This window comes from Neophocaena asiaeorientalis, unplaced genomic scaffold, assembly GCF_003031525.2.
Source record: "Neophocaena asiaeorientalis asiaeorientalis breed wild unplaced genomic scaffold, Neophocaena_asiaeorientalis_V1.1 scaffold247, whole genome shotgun sequence".
NCBI lineage: Eukaryota > Metazoa > Chordata > Mammalia > Artiodactyla > Phocoenidae > Neophocaena > Neophocaena asiaeorientalis.
The window spans coordinates 146814-172619 of NW_020174930.1; the positions used below are offsets into that span (position 1 = coordinate 146814).

Below are 25806 nucleotides of genomic sequence, written 5' to 3' on the forward strand. Positions count from 1 at the left end.
CCTTGTACGTGCAGGTCTGGACTATGTATCTTTAGGGAACTTTATGTAAAATATCAGTGTGTCATTTTGACGTACCATCCTTCGTCTTGAAAATGTATATGACTATGACTTTGACTTCTAACAGGTGGAATAGTCCTCAGTTTTCTGAAAGACTGTTTCCAGGTCTGTGATCCACAGGTTGGCTTGAATAAAATTATTTCACCTTTAGATCAGCTATTAATTTTTCCTAGACAACAAAAAAATAGAAAATGGTAAAATGAGTATCCATAAATAGCTATGCCCTCCATCAACTTAAGAAACCTAACCTTTTGCTGTATTTGCTTTGATTAGTTTTTGCTCAAATTTTGTAAAATGAATTAACAAGACCAGTGCAAACCGTGTCCTTATGCATGCCTTTACAAAATCAATACATTTTCCAGTCAATCAGTATAATTCCATGTAACAACTGAGTAACTAATATTCGCTGACATTATTATGCTCAATTCCTAATCACCACTCCACATTCAAATTTCGCAAATTGTTCCCAGCGTCTTTGGCAACTGTTGTTTTCCCCTTCGGAGTGTGATGCAAGACCATGCGATGTAGTATTTGGCAGTAAAGTTCAAATTAACCCATAACGCCTGGGGTCTCTGAGAGAACCTGGGCAGAAAGGAACATATAGCACACCTTGCAACAGTCTAATAATAAAGAAGAATCGCTGCAAAGAAACGGCAAGTCACAGAGATTTATGGGAAATGTAGTCTTCAATCTGGTTGGGTCACCGTGCAGCCCTCTGGGTAGTGTCTAGGCTACATTTGCGCGTGTGCAGGCCCAGCTGCGCGTTCCTGTTTCCGCACTTTCGTCCCTGGTTGGTAGTTGGTGCTGGGTCCTTGATTGTCCTCCTGTAGAGTGGATTTGGGGGGATGGAGACTCCGCGCCTCACGGGAACTTCTGGATCGTTTGTCTGGCCCCACCTGCAGCCGGACCGGAGAAAAGCCCCCGTGGCGGCCGTGGTAGGGAGCGTGGTGCTTGTTTGTTCATAATGCGGATGGTGAGCGTGCCAGAAAGCGCAGGCGGTGGGTCTGTGGTGGAGCCCGAGCTCTGGAGCCAGAAAGACCCAGGTAAATTCCAGCTCTGTCACCTTTAAGCAGGGGCGACAGAAGGAACCTGGATAAGAAGCAAGTTTCTCATCTGTCAGTAAGGGCATTAATAATGACTGCTTCATGGCATTGTTTTAAAACTCAGATAAGTCATCACCTGTAAATCAGGTAGGCTAGTGCAGGGTACTAAGCCCTGGGTACTTGACAACTGCTATTATATTTAGAAGACACTTCGTTCTTTTTATTGGTTGGAGTATGTATAAACCTCAACCATTCTGTGAGGTCTGTATAACCATCTGCATTAAAAATAACCGAAGCTCAGGTTAGTGGACTGATGGCTCAGGTCACAAGCTAGCAATGAGGGAGTCTGGATTCAAGGGCAGGTGTGTTTTACTTCCAATCTCAGGCTTTGTCTAAATATCACATCTGCCAGAAATCAACATTGCAGCCTTCACAGCACCTAACAGAGTAACTTGTCCCCAAATCTCCAGGGATATAATAGTAAGTGAATGTAGATGGAATCCTACCATATGTCAAATGTATTCTGGGATTTCTGTTGTCTCCTCAGATCCTTTGAGTCAGACAGAGCCTTCTATCCCTTCATGCACTTCAGGCTGTGTTTTCAGTCTAAGATTATAATGAATTCCAAGAAGGTCAGCTTTCTGGCCTTAAAATTGTGGCCTAGGACTAGATTCCAGCTCCTGCGAAATTCATTTTAGAGCACAGCAGCTCTTGTGAAGTACGAAGCAGGGGGACTCTGGTAAAGGAGTCTTACCTGGAAGAGAGCACCCCCTGACCTTAGACCTCTCCCCAGCGCTACAGAGTGGAGGCAGAAGAGCCCAGGAGCAGGTCTGCACAAGATCAAGAAGTAGTTCTTGATCCTTCTGCCAGGAATGAGCCAGACTTGGTAATGCCACCACATTCAGAAGCCACCACATGGTGTGACAGTTGGGAGTTTGGGCCAGTCTTGAAAAGAGCAAGGTGAGCTGGGGTGGCCCAGGGGCAGGCTGCTCAGGGAAGGCCACTTTGTTGGAGAGCTAGTGAGGTTGAGGTCTGGGAGTAAAGGATAACCAGGCAGAGGGCGGAAGCGCTGTCTCCACTCTCCCTAAATTGCCCTTTTACAGATGCTGCTCTCACACATGTGGCACTATCCTGACTTCACAGAGTCCCACAGTGATGGTTCCTGAAAGGTTTCTATGGTCATCTACCTCTGACTCATTGAAAACTTTCAAGACATTAGACCTGAGAGTGTCAGTGAATTGTCCAGGGCCAATTATTGTGACAGATCCAGGAGTCAAACAGTGCCATTCACTCTGTCTCCGGTCCATGTTTCAGTAGTTTGTTCCTTTCTATTGATGAGTAGTCATCTGTTGTGTGGCTAGTCCACAGTTTATTTATCCATTCACCAGTTGATGCATATTTGGGTTATTTCCAGCCATAAATATTCATATACAGGTTTCTTTGTGTGAACATATGTCTTCAGTCTCTTGGGTTAATGTGAAGGAGTGAGTAGATTTGATAATAATTATATGTCTAATGTTGTAAGAAAATGTCAAATTGTTTTCCAAAGTGGCTGTCCTAGTTTGCATTCCCATCAGCAATGTGTCAGGGTCCTGATTACTCTGTATGTTCACCAGCATTTAACAATATCAGGTTTTTTATTTGAGCCCTTATTTTAGGTCTGTAATGGTATTTCATTGTAGTTTTAATTTGAATTTTTCTAATACCTAATAATAAGCATGTTTTTGTTCATTATCCATTACTCTTTGGTGAAGGTGCCTATTTGATTGGAGACTTACATATGTTCTATAAAAATATTTCCACAGATACTGTGGGGCCTTTAGGGACTTTCCACCCCCTCACTTGTTCCCGTAAACCAATTCTTCTCCCTATCGTGCGCCACTCCTTCTCCCTATGGAAACCAATTCTTCTCCCTATCGTGCGCCACTCCTTCTCCCTATCGAAACCAATTCTTGGAGTTTTTCAGTTGACGGGGACTTGCCAGACAGCGGGTAATTTTCCAGTTGCCCGTAACAGGTATACGCCCTAACCGCCACAATGAACAGACAACTATAACGGCCAGAAGGTGGGACAAAAGTTCCTAAGCCAATGAATTCAAAAGTCACCACATTTACCCAATCATTGTGAGAATATACCCGCCCTATGAGTAAATAAACCTATAAAAAGTATGTGATTCCGCTTTTAGGGGTTCCCCATCGGCCTCCTGCGTGAGGTTCAGGGAACCCCGGTGCATCGGCTCCTAATAAACCTCTTGCGTGTTGCAGCGGCTCTCGACTCTTGGCGGTTCTTGGGCGAGTTGGAATCCCTCGTAGACCGTTTGGGTCTAACAATACATGATTTGTAGATATTCTCTCTCAGTTTTAGGTTTTTTCATATTCTTAACAGTATTTTTCAAAGAGCAGAGGTTTTAAATTTATCAATTTTTCATAACTTTTTCAGTTTCTTTTATGAATGTATTAGTCTATGCTGGTTGCTATAACAGAATATCACACACTGGGTGGCTTAAACAGCAGAAATATCTTATAACTCTGGAGGTTGGAAGTCCAAGATCAATATGTCATCAGTGTTGGTTTCTGGTGAACCAACTCTTCCAGGCTCACAGAGGGCCACCTTATTGCTGTGTTCTCACATGGCCTTTCCTCTGTACACACACAGAAAGAAAGAGATCTCTGGTGTCTCTTCCTCTTCTTATAAGGACATTGGTCCTATCAGATTAGGGCCCCACCTATTTTAACTTCATTTAACCTTAATTACCTCCTTAAAGACCCTGTCTCCAAATACAGTCACATTGGGGGTTAGGGCTTCAACATATGAACTTTGGGGGACACAATTCAGTAAGTAACAATGATATATGCTTTTTTGTCCTATCTAAGAAATATTTGCCTAATATGGCCAAAAGCATTTTACCTTTTTATTCCCCTTATATATGTTTGAAAATTATAGCACCATTTGTTGAGAAGTATGAACTTTGTTCATTGGATTGCCATGGTACCTCTGCTGGAAATCTGTTGAGTATAAATATGAGCTCCTGAAATACAGGTCTGGTTCTGAGTATTCCCTCCAGGGCTTACACGCTTCTATTCATTGATTCCCCCATTACCCCAGCAGAGGACTCTGGCTGAGGATTTGTGTAACCTAGAGAGTGCTCAGTGTATAAACCATTGGTGTATGAGAAATGATTATAGGAACCCTATTTATAATGACTTTATCTTTAAAAAGACACTAAGCTTTGGGATTTCCCTGGTGGTCCAGTGGTAAAGAATCCGTCTTCCAATGCAAGGGACACGGATTCAATCCCTGGTTGAGGAACTAAGATCCCACATGCCGCGGGGCAACTAAGCCTGCGCATCACAACTACTGAGCTCACGCACCTCAACTAGAGAGCCCACGTGCCGCAAACTACAGAGCCCACGTGCCCTGGAGCTTGCACACCACAACTAGAGAGAGAAAACCCACAGGCCGCAACTAGAGAGAAGCCCACACGCCACAACTAGAGAGAAGCCTGCAAGCCATGATGAAAGATCCTACATGCCTCAAGGAAGATCCCGCGTGCTGCAACTAACACACGGTGCAGCCAAAAAGTAAAATTAAATAAATAAAAAAAATGTTTTTTAAAAAAGGCACTAAGCTTTCTTGGTAGTATATTAACTGAGATTATAAGTACATATTTCAGAAATATATACAAATGAATTAGGGCATGAAAATAATATTTGTACTAATTGTGTGATGCCCCCAAAGTATAAGACAAAATTAGGGCTGTCATAATTTATAATTTTTTTTATTATTTTACAATATTTTGCTTTAAACTCTCAACAGTAAACATCACAAGAGTTTTCAAAGGTATTTTCTATGTTACCTGTTTCTAAACCCTTCAGATTAATCAGAAATGTGCTATTACAGGCATGAGTGTCATTCAAGGACGTGACTGTGGATTTAACCCAGGAGTGGAAACACCTGGGCCCTGCTCAGAGTATCCTGTACAGAGATGTGATACTGGAGAACTACAGCCACCTCCTCTCAGTGGGTGAGCAGACCTTACCATGTGAATGCCTCAAGAATGCAATCCTGTTTATTCTCTTGTTCTTAATTGCTACTTTTATCATATGTGTCATATCCTGTTGTTTCTTTTGACTGACTCTTCTCCTGGTTAAGGGTCATATGTGCCTTCTTTTCATACTTCATAATTTTTTATTGGTTGCTAGTTATGGATTTTAATTTGTCGGGTACTGTATTTTTTGGTATTTTAAAATATCTGGGGGCTTTCTCTGGGATAAAGTTATTTGGAATTAGTTTTATCCTTTCAAGATCTAAAGCTTTGTTCTCTTGGATTCAGAGCAGTCTAGGGCTGGCTTTGCTTCTGTACTAAGGCAGATCTTTCAGGTTATTCTACTGAGTCATCCATGAATTAAGAGATCTTTCTACTCTGGCTGGTAGGATAACAAGCTTCCCATCTCTGTCTGTGCTTTGGTGATTTATCATCCTACTCCTTGCCAGTGATTCTTTCCCCAGTCTCAGGTAGTTTCCTTACATGCATGCACAAGTCTCTACTCAGCCAAAGACTCAAGGAGATCTTTCTGCAGATTTCTACAGCTCTTCCTTACTACAGCTCTTTCCCCTCCAGTATTTTGTCTTGAAGATTCTAGCTGCCTCGGCATTCCTAAATTACTAACTCTGTCTCCTCAACTTACTGAGAGTGTCAGGCTCTCTTTGGTTTCCCTTACTGTGTTGTGGCATAGAAATTTTCTATACTGTGGCAATAATGGGACTCACCTAATTTGTTTCCTTTTTCTTAAGAATTCCTGTCCTGCACTGCCTATTGTTCCATTTTGTATGATTTTCTACTTGTTTGACATGAGGAGGTAAAGTGACAGTCCCCATGAAATCCCTTGTATAAAACCCCACACATGGATTATTTTTAGAATTTAATTATTTAGTCCTAAGGTTCAGGGATTTAAGAAGATTCATTCCTTCTGTCACCTACTCAGAAAGGTCAAATGAGCACCTTCATTGTATAGTTCCTGAAGCTGTACCTTCCTTTATATCCAGAAGTATTGAAGCCCATGTAGCTGATCCAAATTATAAATTCTTTTCCACTTATAGAGTATTGCTTTGGAAAACCAGATGTGACCTTCAATTTGGAAGAAGGAGAAGATCCATGGTTATTAGAGGAAGAATGTCTAAATAGGAGCTACTCAGGTGAGTTACTGAGTACTAGAAGAAGGTATCCAGGGAAAAGTAAATCCAAAGTGATCAGTAATAGGTAGGAATTTTAATTTTAATTTTATTTATTTATTGGCCATGCCGCATGGCTTGCGAGATCTTAGTTCCCCAACCAGGGATCAAACCTGCACCCTTGGCAGTGAAAGCGTGGAGTCCTAACCCTGGACCACCAGGGAATTCCCTAGGTGGGAAGTTTTAGAGGCCTGTGTCTTTGGTAGTTTACAAAGAATAGATCCAGTACAATGTGGAAAATGAAGGTATAACATAACGAATGCAGTACTAGCATACTGATTTTCTGATCTTTAAAGGCTGGGAGTCTAAGTGTATCATTTACAACTGACAAACCAAGTTATAGGATTTTTATTTAATTGTAAAATGATAAACACTAAGAAATAATAGAAAAGGCACTAAAATTGGGCATTAAATGATGGTTAAGGAGAGAGAAGAAACACTGATTTCATCATTGGTTCTATAATATGGAATTACTAGTTACTATCTAAGTAAGTAGAAGATTAAAAACTACACAAGTTTATAATTATAAAAGTACCTACTAGGGCAAAAACACAATCTTTCTAATTTTTAGAAGAAAAATTAACAGAGCCATGAAAGCAGAACTATTAACTAAAAAGACGTTTTTTTTTTTTTTTGCGGTACGTGGGCCTCTCACTGTTGTGGCCTCTCCTGTTGCAGAGCACAGGCTCCGGACGTGCAGGCTCAGCGGCCATGGCTCACGGGCTCAGCCACTCCGCGGCATGTGGGATCTTCCCAGACCAGGGCACGAACCCGTGTCCCCTGCATCGGCAAGCGGACTGTCAACCACTGTGCCACCAGGGAAGCCCTAAAAAGACTTTTTTATAACATAACTGAACATGAACTAAAACAAATATATCTGCCACTCAACTTACTTAAAGGAGTTAAGTTACCTATTAAATAACTGCTCTCAGATTTTACCAAACAGTTATACCTAAAAAATAATGTAGAAAGTTTGAAATATAAAACAGTAAATTTAATAAGCCAATAAATGTACAAATAAATCAAGGTTCATTTACCTGGCTGCTAAAGTTCGAACTTAGGCAAAATAATATGAAATCAGAAAAAGGGCACTTGAGTGATGTTTTTTAAAGACCATTTTAAAAGGGCAATAAATGTTTTGATTATCTGTGCATGAAATAAGTTATCAGGATCCATAAAATGACAATTGTAAGAGGTATAACATAAAAGATAAACATATTAGGTATAGTAGATCTTAATATACCTTTCTGGTTTTATACCAGATACAGTGGAGAACAAATGAAGTTCTAGAACAAGGGTTGGCAAACTATAGTCCTTGAGCCAAATGCAACCTGACACTTCTTTTCCTAAATTAAAATTTTTGGAACTCAGCCACGCTAGTTCTTTTACATATTGTCAGCACTGGCTTTATACTACAGAGGTGTAGTTGACTAGTGACAAGGACCATATGGCTTGCAAAGCCTAAAATATTTATTATCTTGCCTTTTACCAAAAAGCGTTTGCCAGTCCATACTCTAGAACAATGGTATTCAACAGAGGATGATTTTACCCACCATAGGACATTTAGCAATGTCTAGAGACATTTTTAGTTGTCACAACTAAGGGGAAGATACTACTTTTATCTCATGGAGAGGCTGGGGATGCTGCTAAACATCCTGTAATGCACAGGACAACCATCACCACCCCCACCACACACGGGCACAACCAAGAATTACCTTGTCCAAAATGTTAATAGTGACAAATTTGAGAAATTCTGGCCTAGAATGCATACATAGCATATTTTATAAAGTGAATGTAATACATATCTAGATATATCTTTCAAACTGTGTCTTCTGGAAATAAAGAATAAACCAGTGCTGATGGTATGTGTCAAAAATATAAAAGTACATTACAGCAACAAAAAACTTGAATAAATTCCTTGGAGTAGAAATTTCACAATGCAGTAAAACTAGAAATCGCAAATAATATGAACAAAACTAAAATTCAGTAATTAAAAAAACCTTTAAAAATCTGTTTGTTCAGCTAAATGAGGAAAATTGTGGAGCAGGAAGCCCCAAGCTCATTTCCCCACAGAAATATTGAAAAAAAAAAAAAAAAAACGAAAAACATGCAGGAAGCTTTCTGAACCAACTTTATCATAGCTGTGGAAAACAAAGTTTTATAGCAACCAAGCCAATATCTGATTAAGAAAAAGCCATCTTAAAATTAGTAGAAAAGTTTTGTAGCATTTTTACTCATTCCTTCCCTAACCCCTCCAGGGCATGATGGAAGTTTTGGTGTTGAAACGGTGGCAGTCTGGTTCCCAGTTCCTTCCCTTGAGCCAGGGAGCAGAGCAGACCTTATTTACAAGTTATTGTGTACATCTGTTTTAACCTGGGGGAATACAAGATACTTGTATATTTCATATAACTTGAAACTCAGGCAGAAAAGTGGTAGGCACTGCTATTAATAGTCACAAGATTCACAGATGCCTGGAGCAAGAGATTACAGGTGGAAACATATAATATGCCATTTAAGGTCTGGAGGAGAAGCTAGAGTGAGACTACATGAGAAATTAATACATTCAAAAGCAGCCCATGTATACAAGGGACTTTAGAAAGCCACCTGCATACCCAGGCAGGATGCATGCTCAGAAAGCTCTAAGAAGACTTTAAGCTTTCACTTGAGTAGATCTCTAGGCTCAGAGCAAGCTTGACTAAGTGTTGAATGACTGCTCCAGCACAAAGCCAATTTGCAAAGCCTATGAGAGCTCTTGGCATTCAAGAAATCTTTGTTAAAACATTAGTTAAACATGAGCTAAGGGAACAGATTTCAGTGATGAAACACAGCAAATAGTTTCTGCAAAAATAGGTGGAAAAGTCGCAAAACAAATGGAGTACTACAGTCTTCAACAGTAAAAAAATAAACAGCAAACCCTGATGAAAGAGTTTATAATAGTCAAATGAACAGTTTTCAACAATAAAAAAATTACAGTGATACAGAGGAACAAGGAAGCATGACCCCTTCAAAGGAACTAAATAAATTTCTAGAAACGATCCTCAAGGAAGCCCAGGAACAAAGAATTTAAAACAACTGTCTTAAATATGCTCAAAGATCTAAAGGAAAGCTTGAGGAAATCAGGAAAATTATGTAAGAACAAATGTGAATTAATAATAACAAATTATCAAAAGAAACCAAACAAATTATGGAGATGTAAAGTACTATAACTGAAATGAAAAATTCACTAGAGATACTCAACAGCAAATTTGAGCAGGCAGAAGAAAGAATCCATTATTCTGAAGATAGGATAATTGAAATCATCAACTCTGAGGAGTAGATAAGAGAAAAATGAAGAAAAGTGAATAGAGTATAAGGGACTTGTGGAACACCATCAAGGGAACAATGTTAGTCCCAGAAGAAGAGAGAGAAATGTACCGAAATATTATTTTAAGAAATAACAGCTTAAATTTTCCAAAATTTATCGAAATACATGAATCTACAAATTCAAGAAGGTGAACAAACTCCGTGTTGGGTAAACTCAAAGAAACTCACCCTGAGACACATTATAATGAAACTAGCAAAAGACAAAGAGAATCTTCAAATCAGCTGGAGAGAAGCGGTTCATTTCATGTCACTCTCAGCCTATCAGTAGTGATGTTATTGGTTCAGAATGCCTGAGGCATTCACCTGGGCCCATACTACTTGTGTCAAGCTCCCACAGATATTTCCCTGACCAAATGCAGTGTTGCAGCAGGACTAACCCTTGTGATTCTTATTATGATTGCAAGCTGTACCTCAGCAACAACTATCAGAGAAATTTGAAAAAGCAAGCTTTATTACTCAAACATCCTGGAGGGTACACAACACACCTGAGAGCCACACAACATGGTCACAGATTGAGAGAATGGACCTGGGGTTCTGAATTTATTGGGGTCAAGTGTGGGTTGCCTGGGGTTTCAAGATTCACTGTTTATTGGCAAATTTGAAACTTAAGACTGGGAATTTAGGCACAGGAAGGGAAAAACAAGGTCACTCGAGTGGTCAGTTATCTAGGTTACTCAGGGGTTTCTAAAAGGGGAACTTCATGGATGAATGAGGTCTGACTCCTCATCTAGTTTTTTAGATAATACCTGGGTCATATAGCTGACAATATGCTTGTTTGAAATTGATGCCTTGGCAATCAAATCTTAATGTTAGGCAATAACATTACAATAAAAAAGGCTTAATGTCAGGAACTTACTACATATAAGTGATTCTCAATGAAATTATCAGGTGATTTCTAATCAGAAATCTTGGAGGCAAGAAGCCACTGGAATTTTAATTATATATTTAAAGTGCTAAAAGAAAAAAATGGTCAACCTAGAATTCTATACCCAGCAAAATGTTCATTTAACAAAGAGGGAGAGGTTAAGATATTCCCAGATAAACAAAAATGGAGGGAGTTCATTACCACCACACATGCCCTACAAGAAGTGATAAAGGAACTCCTTCAGACTGAAATGAAAAAATGACAGATAGTAACTGGAATCCATATGAAGAAATAAGAACTCCATTAAAATTAAGTATGTGTGGGCTTCCCTGGTGGCGCAGTGGTTGAGAGTCCGCCTGCCGATGCAGGGGATGCGGGTTTGTGCCCCGGTCAGGGAAGATCTCACATGCCACGGACCGGCTGGGTCTGTGAGCCGTGGATGCTGAGCCTGTGTGTCCGGAGCCTGTGCTCCACAATGGGAGAGGCCACAACAGTGAGAGGCCCATGTACCGCAAAAAAAAAAAGTAAGTATGTGGGCAAATATACGAGCCAGTACTGTAACTTTGGTTTCTAACCTTTTCTTTTTCAACAGGTTCTGAAAGATGAATGGATAAAAAAAAATTATAAGTCTTTGTTATTGTACATACAATCTATAAAGATGTAATTTGTGACACCAGTAACATAAAGGAGAGAGTTGGAGCTGTTTGGGAGTAGCATTTTTGTATGTGATTAAAGTTAAATTGGTATCAATTCAAATTAAATTGTTAGAACTTTAGGATATTATATGTAATATACTCATGGTAACCATAATAAAAATACCTATAAAATAAGTATACACAAAATAAAATGAAAGGGAATCAAAATGGGTCACGACAAAAACACAAATGAAGGAAGTAATGGAAGAAATGAGGAACAAAAAAGCTGTAAAACATACAGAAAGCAGATAGCAAAATAGCAGAGGTAAGTCCTTGCTTATCAGTAATTACTTTCAAAAATGGATTAAACTCTTTAATCAAAGGGTAGAGATTAGCAGAATGAATTTTTAAATGATCCAACTGTATGCTGTTTATAAAAGACTTATTTAGATCTAAAGACACAAATTTGTTGAGAGGGAAGGGATGGAAAAAGATATTCCCTGAAAATAGTAGCCAAAAGAGAATTGGGGTGGCTATACTAATATCAGACAAAATAGACTTTAGGTCAGAAAATGTTACAAGAGACAAGGGCATTATATTATTTTTTTTAGTTGATAATTTTCTTTCAATTGCACAGCATAAATTATTTCCCTTATTAAAGTAATAACTGAATCCAAACAACCCAGCTTTCTAGAATTTCCATGAAAATTTCCAGATATTTCAGAGTAAAGTTTAAACCTCAAAGATATTGCTAACAATGATATTTTGGGATACAAAAACAATATGTCATCATTATTTTCCCTTAAAAGTTTTACTAGTTAGTGTGTTCACCATTCCACCTCCTCCCAAACACACACACCATCATCATCTCTACCATCACCAGTAACAGATATTAAAAGCATGTTATATACACAGTATTGGCCAAATTTTCCCCAAGACATAATCCATTCTCAGATTATAAAATCTCTTGTTGCATTAAAACAAAGTAGAGATTGGGGGATCCAAGATGGTGGAGGAGTAGGAGGACGTGGAGTTCATCTCTCTCCACAGATGCATCAGGAATATATCCACAGATGCAACAATTCTCACAGAACACCAGCTGAACACCAGCAGAAGACCTGGGACACTGAAAAGGATTATAAAGATCCCTGCATAACTGGATAGGACGAAAGAAAGAAGGGAGAAGGAGAAGAGGATGCAGGACGGGACAGGCACCCCAGAGTGAGGGAGTTGAAGCAGAGGAGAGATTCCTGCATCTGGGGAAGCCCCCCTCCAATGGAGAAATCGGTTGGGACAGAAGGGAAGCGTTTAAGGCTGTTGGAGGAGGGTGAAGTGGCCAGTCTGTCACAGACAGGACAGAGTGAGAACTACACAGATGGCCTGGGCCACAGCCCTACTGTGCCACAGACTGGGGTGTGTGTTCACTGGTGTGCAAGGTGGCTGGGAGATGGAGCGTAGGTATTGGAGAGCAGGCCTCGGGCGAGGACTGCTGTTTGCTGCAGGGCGACGAACTGAGGGGACGGGAGGGAGAAAATCTGCAACAGGAAATGCCTATGGAGGAAGACCAGACTGCCATGGAAGCAGGGTGCTACTGCTGAGTCACACACAGGGGGTGGAGCCATTATTGTAGCCTCTCTCTCCCCATATGCCAGGATCTGCTGATGGACAATAGTAAAAGCCCTCCTAGGGCTGCTCCTCACACACCTGCCACCAGGTGCAAAAAAAAAAAGGCCTTCACTAGGGCCATATTGCTTACACCCATGGCCGCCAGCTTCCCTGCACATTTGGCACTGCTGGGTCTCGCACAATCCAAGCAGCCATACCACCTCCATGCCCTATCCTCACCAGGGCAAACACCAGTGCTCCAGGGCAGCCCTAGGAGCAGACCCTTCGTGGCCCACACGCAGAGGTGGGAATAAAACCAAAGCTGAACCCCTTGGGCAGGGTGACCAAGGAAGAGGATTGAAAATCTTCCCATCAGCTGCACAAGCTGAAGATTAAATCCCCACGATCAGCTAGGTAGACCTGCATCTATGGAATATTTGAGTAGACAATGAGAACTCCCACAAAAGAAATGGTCAAGCTCTGGCAGCTGTGGACTTTGGGAGCAAGCAGACATGGGAGTTCGACCAGATCAGAGTCTGAGTGGTCCCCATAGGGCCCATGCCAGGTCCAGAGACCAGCCCAGAGGCAATGGAGGGCCCCTTGGGGAGGTGGAGGTGGGCTGTGGCGCACAGCGGGGGCAAGGACACTGACAGCTGAGACCCCAGGAAAACATTATTTTTTTTTTTTTAATTTACTCTTTTGGGATTTTCTTGTTTTTTAATATATTTCTTATATTTATTTTTTATATATTTCTACTTTTACTTTGCTTTTTGGTTGTTCTGTGTTCTTTTCCCTTTTTTGTTTTTTTTCTTCTTTTTCTTCAATATATTTTTTATATTTCTATTTCTACTTTGCTTTGCTGTTGGTCTGTGTTTTTTCCTCTTTTTTTTTTTTTTTTTTTTTTTTTTTTTTAGCAGGTGGACTCTCAACCACTGCGCCACCAGGGAAGCCCCCTCTTTTAAAAAAATCATTTTTGTTGGTTAGTTTTGTTTCTTTGCTTTATTCTTCAGCTGGCACTCTGCTCTGGTTTTGTTTTTTGGCTTTCTGTCTTAGTTTTGTTTCTAATTGTTTGATTTTGTTTTTGGATTCTTTTGTTTGTCTGGTTGTCCTCTTGCCTTTTGTTTTATTTTGTTCTGTTTTTGTTTCTTTTCTGTTTGTGCATGTTTCCTTGTTTCAGTTTCTGTTTGTTTGATTTTTCTTTTACTATTTGGGGTTTTGTTTGTCTGTTTTTTTTTTTTCTTAATCCCCTTTATTGCCATAATGAGTGACTTGAGGGGTCTTGGTTCTCCGACTGGAAGTCAGGCCTGAGCCTCTGGGAAGGGAGCGCTGAGTCCAGGATGCTGGACCACCAGAGAATTCCTGGCCCAAGGAAATATTAATCAGCAAGAGCTCTCAAGGAGACCTCTATCTGAATACAAGGCCTGGCTCCACCAAACTGCCTGCAGCTCCCAGCGCTGGACACCTCACAACAAACAGCAAACAAAACAGGAACATAAACCCACCTAACAGCAGACAGGCTACCTAAAGTCATACTAAGGCCACAGACAACCCAAAACACCACTGACAAGGTCCTGCCCATCAGAGGGAAAAGACTCAGCTCCACCCATCAGAGCACAGGCACCAGTCCCTCTCATCAGGAAGGCTACACAAGCTACTGGACCAACCTCATTACCAGGGGCAGTGAACAGAAGCAAGAGGAACTACAAACCTGCAGCTTGGGAAAAGGAGACCACAAACACAGTAAATAAGAAAAAGTGAGAAGACAGAGAAATATCTTGCAGACAAAGGAGCAAGATAAAAACCCATAAGACCAAATAAATGAAGAGGAAAGAGGCAAACTACCTGAGAAAGAATTCAGAGTAATGATAGTAAAGGTGATCCAAAATCTCAGAAATAGAATGGAGGCATAGATGGAGAAGATACAAGAAATGTTTAACAGGGATCTAGAAGAACTAAAGAACAGACAATCAGTGATGAACAACACAATAACTGAAATGGAAAATACACTAAAAGGAATCAATAGCAGAATAACTGAGGCAGAAGAACAGATAAGTGAGCTGGAAAATAGAGTGGTGGAAATAACTGCAGCAGAGCAAAATAAAGAAAAAAGAATGAAAAGAAATGAGGACATTCTCAGAGAGCTCTGGGACAACATTAAGTGCACCAACATTCGAATTACAAGGGTCCCAGAAGAATAAGAGGAAAAGAGAGGGTCTGAGAAAATATTTGAAGAGATTGTAGTTGAAAACTTCCCTAACGTGGGAAAGGAAATAGTCAATTAAGTCCAGGAAACACAGAGAATCCCATACGGGATAAACTCAAGACACTGAGACACCAAGACGCCAAGACACATATTAATCAAACTAACCAAAATTAAACACAAAGAAAAATATTAAAAGCAACAAAGGAAAAGCAATAAATAAAATACAAAGGAATCCCCATAAGGTTAACAGCTGATCTTTCAGCTGAAACTCTGTAGGCCAGAAGGTAGTGGCAGGATATACTTAAAGTGATGAAAGGGCAAAACCTGCAACCAAGATTACACTACCCAGCAAGGATCGCATTCAGATTTGACAGAGAAATCAAAAGCTTTACAGACAAGCAAAAGTTAATAGAATTCAGCACCACGAAACCAGCTTTACAACAAATGCTAAAGGAGCTTCTCTAGGCAGGAAACACACGAGAAGGAAAAAACCTACAAAAACAAACCCAAAACAATTAAGAAAATGGTAATAGGAACATGCACATCAATAATCACCTTAAATGTAAATGAATTAAATACTCCAACCAAAAGACATAGACTGGCTGAATGGATACAAAAACAAAACCCATATATATGCTGTCTACAAGAGACCCACTTGAGACCTAAATAGACATTTCTCCAAAGAAGACATGCAGATGGCCAACAAACACATGAAAAATGCTCAACATCACTAATCATTAGAGAAATGCAAATCACAACCACAATGAAGTATCACCTTACACTAGTCAGAATGGCTATCATCAAAAAATCTACCATCAATGAATGCTGGAGAGCGTGTGTAAAAAAGGGAACCCTCCTGCACTGTTGGTGGGAATGTAAATTGATATAGTCAGTATGGAGAACAGTGTGGAGGTTACTTTAAAAACTAAAAATAGAACTACCATATGACCCAGCAATCCCACTACTGGGTATATGCCCTGAGAAAACCATAATTCAAAAAGATACATGCACCCCATTGTTCATCGCAGCACTGTTTACAATAGCCAGGACATGGAAGCAACCAAAATGACCATCCACAGATGAATGGGTAAACAAGATGTGGTACATATATGCAATGGAATATTGCTCAGCCATAAAAAGGAATGAAATTGAGTCATCTGTAGTGATGTGGGTGGAGCTAGAGTCTGTCATACAGAGTGATGTAAGTCAGAAAGAGTAAAACAAATACTGTATGTTAACACATATATATGGAATCTAGAAAAACAGTACTGATGAACCTAGAGCAGGGTAGGAACAGAGACACAGATGTAGAGAACAGAATTGTGGACATGAGGGGAAGGGGAGGGTGGGACGAATTGAGAGAGTAGTATTAACATATGTACACTACCATGTGTAAAATAGATAGCTTGTGGGAAGCTGCGGTATAGAACAGGGAGATCAGCTTGGTACTCTGTGATGACCTAGAGGGGTGGGATGGGGAGGGTGGGAGGGAGGCTCATGAGGGAGGGGTTATAGGTATACATATAGCTGATTCACTTTGTTGTACAGCAGAAACGAATTCAACATTGTAAAGCAATTATAATCCAATAAAGATATTAAAAAATAAAGGTTAAAAGCATAATGGAGAAGAAAATGAAAAAGATTATATATTTGTATAACTGAATCACTTTGCTGTACATCAGAAATTAACAACATTGTGAATTAACTATACTTAAATAAAATTATTTTTTAAAGTAAAAAAGTAGAATATGACACAAAGTAGAATTAAGTAGCATTTGCTTGTATTGTGAACATTTGGAACAAACATGCTGGGTTTCTGGGAGGCACTTGCTTATAGGAAACAACTAAGTCATTGTCTGGGAATAATTAAAAGACACATTAACGAGTTTATTGATATGGATAGGACAGATCCAATTGAGGTGATGGATTGTTTGCCAGTATATTGTTGTATCCTCTTTAGCAGAAGAAGGAGAGATTACATAGAAATGTATCCATCTTGTGAAATTCTCCTTATAACAAGGAAAAGTGTGGTTTACCCTGTATCAGGTCCTTTGTGTGATAAAGTTTATTCCACAAGAAGGAATGTATCTAGTCTTACCAAGAGAAGGCAAGAAGGACATTATATTATTTATCAAAGGGTCAATTCACCAAAAAGATATAACAATTTTGTAAACAAATAACGTCAGACCTCAAAATATCAATATATGAAGCAAACATTGACCCTAATCTCTGGTAGAAAACCCCAGAGATTACTGACATGTGCATGTCTGCACATGCACACAGACACACACACATGCACACACAGCTAATTCAGGGAAGTTGCTAATAAACCAAGACAGTTGCAGGATCCAAATTAAGACACAAAAATCAGTTGCTTTTCTGTACACTAGAACAATGAATGATCCAAAAGGAAATTAAGAAAACAATTCCATTTACATAGCATCAGAAAATAAGTAGATAAAACACTTAGGAATAAATTTAACCAAGAAGGGAAAGATTTGTGCACTGAAAACTACAAAGCATTGCTGAAAGGAATTAAAGAAGACAAAAATAAATGGAAAGACATCTTATGTTAATGGACTGGAAGACCCAATATTATTAAGATGACAGTACTACTCAAAGTGAAATACAGGTTCAATACAAACTCTATCAAAATCCCAGCAACATTTTTTGCAGAAATGGAAAGACTAATCCTAAAGTTAGTTTGGAATCTCATAGGACTCCAAATAGCCAAAACAATCTTAAAAAAAAAAATTGGAGGACTCACACCTGATTTCAAAACTTACTACAAAGATAATAGTAATCTAAACACTGTGGTACTGACATAAGGACACATAGAGAACAGGGTTGAGAGCCTAGAAATAAGTCCTCATTTATGTGGCCAATCTGTTTTTGACAAGGGAGCAAAAATCATTCAGTGGTGGAAAGGCAAGTCAACAAATGGTACTGGGAAACTGTATATCTACATGCAAAAGAATGAAGCTGGACCCTTATGCCACACACAAAAATAAACTCAAAATAGATTGAAGACCTACATGTAAGATCTAAAACCATAAAACTCTTGCAAGACAACACAGGGAAAAATCTTCATGACATTGGGTTTGGCAACTGGATATGACAGCAAAAACACAGATGGTAAAAGGAAAAATATTAGGTAAATTGGACTTAATCAAAATTTAAAACTTTTGTGCATAATAGGACACTATCAACAGAGTGAAAAGGCAACTCACAGAATGGAGAAAATATTTGCAAATCACGTATCTAATAAGGGATTCATATCCAGATTATATAGAGAACTTCTAAAGGTCAACAACAACAACGTAAGCTGATTATAATATGAAAAAAGGACTTGAATAGTTATTTTCCAAAGAAGATGAACAAATAGAAAATAAGCACATAAGCTGGCAAGCACCGTTGTGGAATCCTCCCTCAAGCTTATTAGCTCTAGAACCCAGCCTTACCCTGGCCCAACAGCCTGTAGATGCCATTGCTGGGAAACCTCAATGGTTTGAGGCAACTTGACTGGGCAAGGACATGGACTCACACATTAGCAGACAGGCTGCCTTAAGAACCACTGAAGCCATGGCCCCCTCTGGACATGACCCTGCCGATCAAGTGGCCCAGAACCCAACGCCACCAACCAGTGGCCAGGTACCAGCCCTAAAATCCCCTGGGCCCCAGCTCTGCCTTCCAGGGCCTGCTTTAGCCTCTGGACCAGCCTCGCCTACCACAGGGCAGATACCAGATGCAAGAAAACCAGAATCCTGCAGCCTGTGAACCCAGCCTGCCCGTCAGCAGGCCAGACCCTGCCCTGACCCAGCTGGGCCCTGTCCTGCCAACGAGCAAGCCAACACAAGCTTTGGGACACCCAGAACCCTTACCCAACTGTGTCAGGAACCACTGCCCCCTCCACCACCAGTGATCTGGCATCAGCTCTGGGACTCCTGGGCCATGCAACCAGACTCCAGGACCTGGCTTTGCCCACCAGTAGGCTGGCACTAACCCCTGGCTTCACCAAACAGTGGATGAGCAACAGCCCCAGAGCCTTCTGGACCCTGACGCCACCCACCAGTGAGCCACACTAGCCCTGAGGTCCCCTGGGGTTCTGCAGTCAGCCACTTCATGACCCAGTCCTTCAACCTGCAGCTGGCAGGCTTTTCACAAGGCAGGGCCTGGCAACCAACCAGACTGGGTGCAAACCAAGCCTAGCAGACCACCCAGATGCCCACCATGATAGAAAGACCCACGCAGCCCTCATAAGGGGAACCCCTAGAGGATATAACTTGGGTGACAATAGAGGAGTCTGCTGTTGGGACCCATAAGACATCTCCTACAAAAGGCCACTTCTCCAATGTCAGAAAACATAACCAATCTACCAGATAGATTAAAATATAAACAGTAACTTAGGCAAAATGAGTCAACATAGGAATATATTCTAGACGAAGGAACAAGATAAAACCCTAGAAGAACTAAGTGAAGTGAAGATAGGCAATCTACCCAAGAAAGAATTCAGAGTTGTGATTGTAAAGATGATCAAATAACTTGAGAGAAAATGAAGTTAGAAATTTTTAACAAAAAATTAGAAAATATGAAGAACAACGAAACAGAGATGAAGAATAAAATAACTGAAAAGAAAAATACACTAGAAGGAATCAACAGTACACTAAATGATACAGAGGAGTGGATCAGTGATCTGATAGATAAAGAAGTGGAAATCACTGATGCTGAACAGAGGGAAAAAAAATGAAAAGAAATGAGGACGGTTTAAGAGACCTCTGGGAAACATCAAAGGCACTAATATTTCCATTATAAGGGTCCCAGAAAGATAAGCAAGAGAGAAAGGGGCTGAGAACATATTTGAAGACAAAATAGCTGAAAACTTCCCTAACCTGTGGAAAAAAACAGACATCCAAGGTCAGGAAGCAGTCCCATACAGTATTAACCCAGAGAGGAACACACCATGACACATTGTAATTAAAATGGCAAAAGTTAAAGATAGAGAATGTTAAAAGCAACAAGGGAAAAGCAACAGATAATATAAAAGGGAACTCCCATAAGGCTATCAGCTGACTTCTCAGCAGAAACTCTGCAGGCCAGAAGGGAGTGGCATGATATTTTTAAAGTGATGAAAAGGAAAAACCTACAAGCAAGAATACTCTACCCAGCAAGGTTCTCATTCAGATTTTATGGAGAGATCAAAAGCTTTATAGATAAGCAAAAGCTGAAAGAGTTCAACACCAGCAAACCGGCTTTACAAGAAATGTGAAAGGAAATTCTGTTAGCAAAAAAGAAAAAGCCACAATCAGAAACATGAAAATTATGAAAGGAAAAAGCTCATAGTTAAAGGCAAACATACAGTAAAGGTAGGAAATCATCCACACACAAAGCTAATAGGAAGGTTAAAAGACAAAAGTAGTAAAATCATCTATATCCATAAATAGCAGTTAAGGAACACACACACCAATTAGATATGAAATATATCAAAAACTAATCATGAGGGGAGGAGAGTAAAATGCAGGGTTGTAAAATTGCATTTGAAGTTAAGAAATCAGCAACTAAAAACAATCATATGTATATACGTTGCTATATAAAAACCTCTTGATAACAACAAGCCAAAAATCTATAATAGATACACACACACAAAAAGAAAGAGCGGGCTTCCCTGGTGGCGCAGTGGTTGAGAGTCCGCCTGCCGATGCAGGGGACGTGGGTTCGTGCGCCGGTCCGGGAAGATCCCACATGCCGCGGAGCGGCTGGGCCCGTGAGCCACGGCCGCTGAGCCTGCGCGTCTGGAGCCTGTGCTCCGCAACGGGAGAGGCCACAACAGTGAGAGGCCTGCATACCACAAAAAATAAATAAATAAAAAAGAAAAAGCAATCCAAACATAACATTAAAGAGAGTCACCAAATCACAAGAGGAGAGAACAAAAGAAGAAAGGAATGAAAAAAAAACTACAAAAACAATTCACAAAATGGCAATAAGAATATACATATCAATAATTACTTTAAATGTAAATGGACCAAGTTCTCCAATCAAACTCCCTAACACCATACACGAAAATAAGCTCAAAATGGATTAAAGACCTAAATGTAAGGCCAGAAACTATCAAACTCTTAGAGGAAAACATAGGCAGAACACTCTATGACATAAATCACAGCAAGATCCTTTTTGACCCACCTCCTAGAGAAATGGATGTAAAGCAGAAACTAACACACCATTGTAAAGCAATTATACTCCAATAAAAATGTTAAAAAAAATTTAAAAAGTAATTTAAAAACAAATAAAAAATTGTATAAAAACACAAAAGATACTGAATAGCCAAAGCAATCCTAAGAAAGAAAAACAGAGCTGGAGGAATCAGGCTCCCTGGCTTCAGACTATACCACAAAGCTACAGTCATCAGGACAGTGTGGTACTGGCACAAAAACAGACATATAGATTAATTGAACAGGATAGAAAGCCCAGATATAAACCCACGCACCTGTGGTCAATTAATCTATGATAAAGAAGGTAAGAATATACAATGGAGAAAAGACAATCTCTTCAATAAGTGGTGCTGGGAAACCTGGACAGCTACATGTAAAAGAATGAACACCATGACAAAAATAAACTCAAAATGAATTAAAGATCTACATGTAAGATCAAATAGTGTAAAACTGTTAGAGGAAAACATAGGCAGAATCCACTTTGATATAAATTGCAGCAATATATTTTTGGATATGTCTCCTTGAGTAATGGAAATAAAAACAACAATAAACAAATGGGACCTGACCAAATTTATAAGCTTTTGCACAGCAAAGGAAACCATACACAAAATGAAAAGACCACCCACAGAATGGGAGAAATTATGTGCAAATGAAACAACTGACATGGATTTATCTCCAAAATATACAAACAGCTCATGCATCTCAATATCAAATAAACAATCCAATCAAAAAATGGGCAGAAGATCTAAATAGACATTTCTCCAAAGAAGACATACAGATGGCCAAAAAGCACATGAAAATATGCTCAACTATGCTAATTATTAGAGAAATGCAAATCTAAACTACAGTGAGGTACCACTTCATACCAGTCAAAATGACCACCAAAAATCTATAAACAACAAGTGCTGGTGAGAGTGTGGAGAAAAGGGAACCCTCCAACACTTTTGGTGGGAATGTAAATATGTACAACCACTATGGAGAACAGTATGGAAGTTCCTTTGAAAACTAGAAATAGAACTGCTATATGATCCAGCAATCCCACTCCTGGTCATATATCCAGAAAAAAACATAATTCAAAAAGTTACACGCGGGCTTCCCTGGTGGCGCAGTGGTTGGGAGTCCACCTGCTGATGCAGGGGACGCGGGTTCGTGCCCCGGTCTGGGAGGGTCCCGCTTGCTGCGGAGCGGCTGGGCCTGTGAGCCGTGGCTGCTGGGCCTGTGCTTCCGGAGCCTGTGCTCCGCAATGGGAGAGACCGCAGCAGTGAGAGGCCCGCGTACCGCAAAAAAAAAAAAGATACATGCACCCCAAGGTTTATTGCAGCACTGTTTACAGTAGCCAAGACATGGAAGCAACCTAAATGTCCATTGACAGACGATTGGATAAGGAAGATGTGGTACATATATACAATGGAATATTACTCAGCCATAAAATAAAATGAAATCATGCCATTTGCAGCAACATGGATGGACCTAGGGATTATCATACTAAGTGAAGTAAGCCAGACAAATATTATATGATATCACTTATTGGTGGATTCTAAAAAGGTGATACAAATGAACTTATTTACAAAATAGAAACAGACTCACAGACTTCAATAAAAAACTTATGGTTACCAAATAGGAAAGATGGAGGTGGAGGGGTAAATTAGGAGTTTGGGATTCACATATACATACCACCATATACGCACTACTACTATAAAATAGATAATCAACAAGGACCCACTGTATGGAACAGGGAACTCTACTCAATATTTGGTAATATCCTTTATGGGAAAAGAATTGAAAAAAATGGCTATATGTATATATATAACTGAATCACTTTGCTGTACACCTGAAACTAACACAACGTTGTAAATCAACTATACTCCAATATAAAATTTAAATTTAAAAAGTAACTGCATTTATCTCCCTCACCTATAGAGTGAGTGTAGTATATCCCCACCTCATTGGGTTCTGTGGAAGTTAAACTTGCAAGATGCCATAAATAATTTCAAACTTTCCCAATGGTTGGTAAATACAAAGTGCTCACCACAAACCCTGACAAACAGTAAATGCTTTAACAGGGAGCATCATCCTTCAATGAACCTGATATACACAGACGACATCAAAGCCTGCAGGGAGAGGCTGCATCCACAAAATCAAAAGACCTCCCTTCAAGGAGATGCATGATGCATAAACCTGCAGATTAGATTAATGCTCACCAAAGAGGAACGGATTCAACCCATATCCTGTCTTTGGTATGCATTTGCAAACAGCCTTCTCCAGCTTAAGGATTTCTTCAGAAGTATGTGTTTCGTGGTGAGATTTGCATCCCAGTTTCCCTCTGCCTCAATTGATAGTACCTTTTACTGGGAAATACTGTAATTTTGATGTCTTTCCTTATCCTGCTTCTTATTCATCTTCCAGGTTTAGCTGGTCAAGAGCTCTAATCCCCAGATCATCCTGGTCCATGACAGTGTGGAATCTGGAGCAGTTATCATTAAAAATGTTTTTAAAATATTTTTCTCTATCATCTCCATGCTAAGAGTAGGCTTAAGTAATATTTTTAATTTGTTCTGGAGAATTTGTAATAAGGTGAATGCTAAAAACGATTCTGGGCAAATTGAGTCTGGCTTAAAATGTGTGACTAGGATTCCACTGATGGATTCTCCCTACATGGTAAGGATGGGACCCAGCAGGGAGGTGATGAGAAGTAATTAATCTGACTCCTCCTAGGGGAAAAGAAAAGTTACCTTGGGGGAGGCCTTTGACAGGGCACACTTGTAACATTCAGGAAGATACAATCACGGGTTTACGCTCTCGGAGTAACTAACCGTTCCCTGGAAGGAGTGGATATGTACTTAGGTGTCTCCTGGGGCTGTCAAAGTATTATTTTATAGGAAAGTCGGTGATTAGTTATCATGGTCTCAGTGAATCATTGAAGCACCGCTTGCAGGCCAGTTGATTGAAAGCCCATGTCCAATGCAATTACCAACTTGTCCATCAGATCTCCCAAAATAGAACACGGAGCCCTGCATGGGGCTAGTTAAACTATTTATACTGGCATTAATTGTGATTCCCAACATTGACAACATGCATCCAAAGAGAAATTTATTTTAATATCTCCTCAAGAATTCCATGGTGGCATTAACTTAAAAAAATGTACTTTTAGTATTTGCTTCCATATCTTGGCTATTGTAAATAATGCTGCTATGAACATTGGGGTGCATGTATATTTTCAAATTGAGGTATCATAAAATACAAACGAAAATTAAGTACCTGCTTTATGTTTAAAATATGTTCAGTCAAAATGTGCAACAGAGGCACCTAATAAAACTTTAAAGCAGTTCTGTGTTTAATTGGAAAACTTATACACAGATAAATTATGACATGAATTAAATCATTTCTATATGCATAAACAAAGTGTAAGATGAGAAAGTTTAAAAATATGAAACACACACATAGTTGCAATGAATTGAATTTGGAGAATTTTAACTAATTTTTCAAGTCAGACTAAAATAGTAAGTATACCATCCATTGATTCTACAAATGTGTATATCAATGTGATAATATACAGTACCAGGAAAAAAAGGACATAAGAATTGAATCTATGCACACACACACACAAGCTAGAGGTTACAACATTTTATCCAAAATTGCTCTTTATTTGGACTTTTTTTCACTATAACACATAGTGTTAGAATTACAGAGCTATTCTTCTCAAATTTCAAATCTCCTAGAGAATTACACAAAATCAGGACCTTCTTTGTATCAGAGTTTCCATCACTTAACGGTTTTAATCCATGTAGATCCTCTCTTTTAATCTGAACTTATTTCATGGACCTGAGTTAATAACTGTTGATTTATGACATACTCTCATTATTGGCTCATGAATTACTTCCTCTTTTTTTCCCTTCCTCTCTCCTTCCCTCCCTCCCTTCCTTTTTTCCATCCCCCTTCCTTTTCTCTCCCATTCTTTGCCCATCCTTTCCTTACCCCTCTTATTTCTTCCACCTGTCACCCAACACACAAAAAATATAACCTTGATAATAACTTAAAATACTGGTGATGCCTTCTTCATTCCAATCCCCTGCCTTCACTGCCTCAAATTGTTACCTTAAATCTGTACCTATTATTTTATTGCCTTAAGGTTGATGGGATATATATATATTCTTTAAGAGAATATCATAAGGTTTAAATAAAAGTGTATTATACTCTTGGTAAAAAAAAAAAGAAAATTAAATTGGGTGAAACCTGTAACTTTAGGCAACATTTTACCTCTTATCATGGAAATAAGAATCTCCATGCTGTATTTTTGCTGTATACTGGACAGAGAGAATCTCCAAGGGTGGCATGTGAACACATTTGTGATTTATATCTTTGTAGAAAAGAGAAGTAAAGTGAGCATCACAAATGCAGCCAGAGCCCAGAGTCCAGTAATGACAGCCATGGACACCCAAACCTGAATGCTTTAGCCTGAGGGATATCAACACAATTTAGTGCACTAACTAATCCTAATCCTTTCCCCAACATCCATCTAGTTATAAGAGCTCCACCTAAATTGTCAAGGGCACTTGTTTCACTCTTCTCATTCACAGAGATGTGAAAATATGAGGCA

At 39.6% G+C, this 25806-nt stretch overlaps 1 long non-coding RNA gene across 4 annotated transcripts; it reads left to right on the plus strand.

The window, feature by feature from the left end:
* Positions 1–841: 841 nt before the first annotated feature.
* Positions 842–24253, plus strand: LOC112410712 (uncharacterized). Of its 4 annotated transcripts, none has more exons than XR_003005481.1 (4): positions 842–1100; positions 5001–5124; positions 6201–6296; positions 23616–24253. It is a non-coding gene; the product is annotated as an uncharacterized LOC112410712 (long non-coding RNA). The 4 variants fall into 4 exon arrangements; XR_003005480.1 differs by lacking the exon at positions 23616–24253 and adding an exon at positions 23273–23333; XR_003005482.1 differs by lacking the exon at positions 23616–24253 and adding an exon at positions 11153–11753.
* The last annotated feature ends 1553 nt before the right edge of the window (positions 24254–25806 follow it).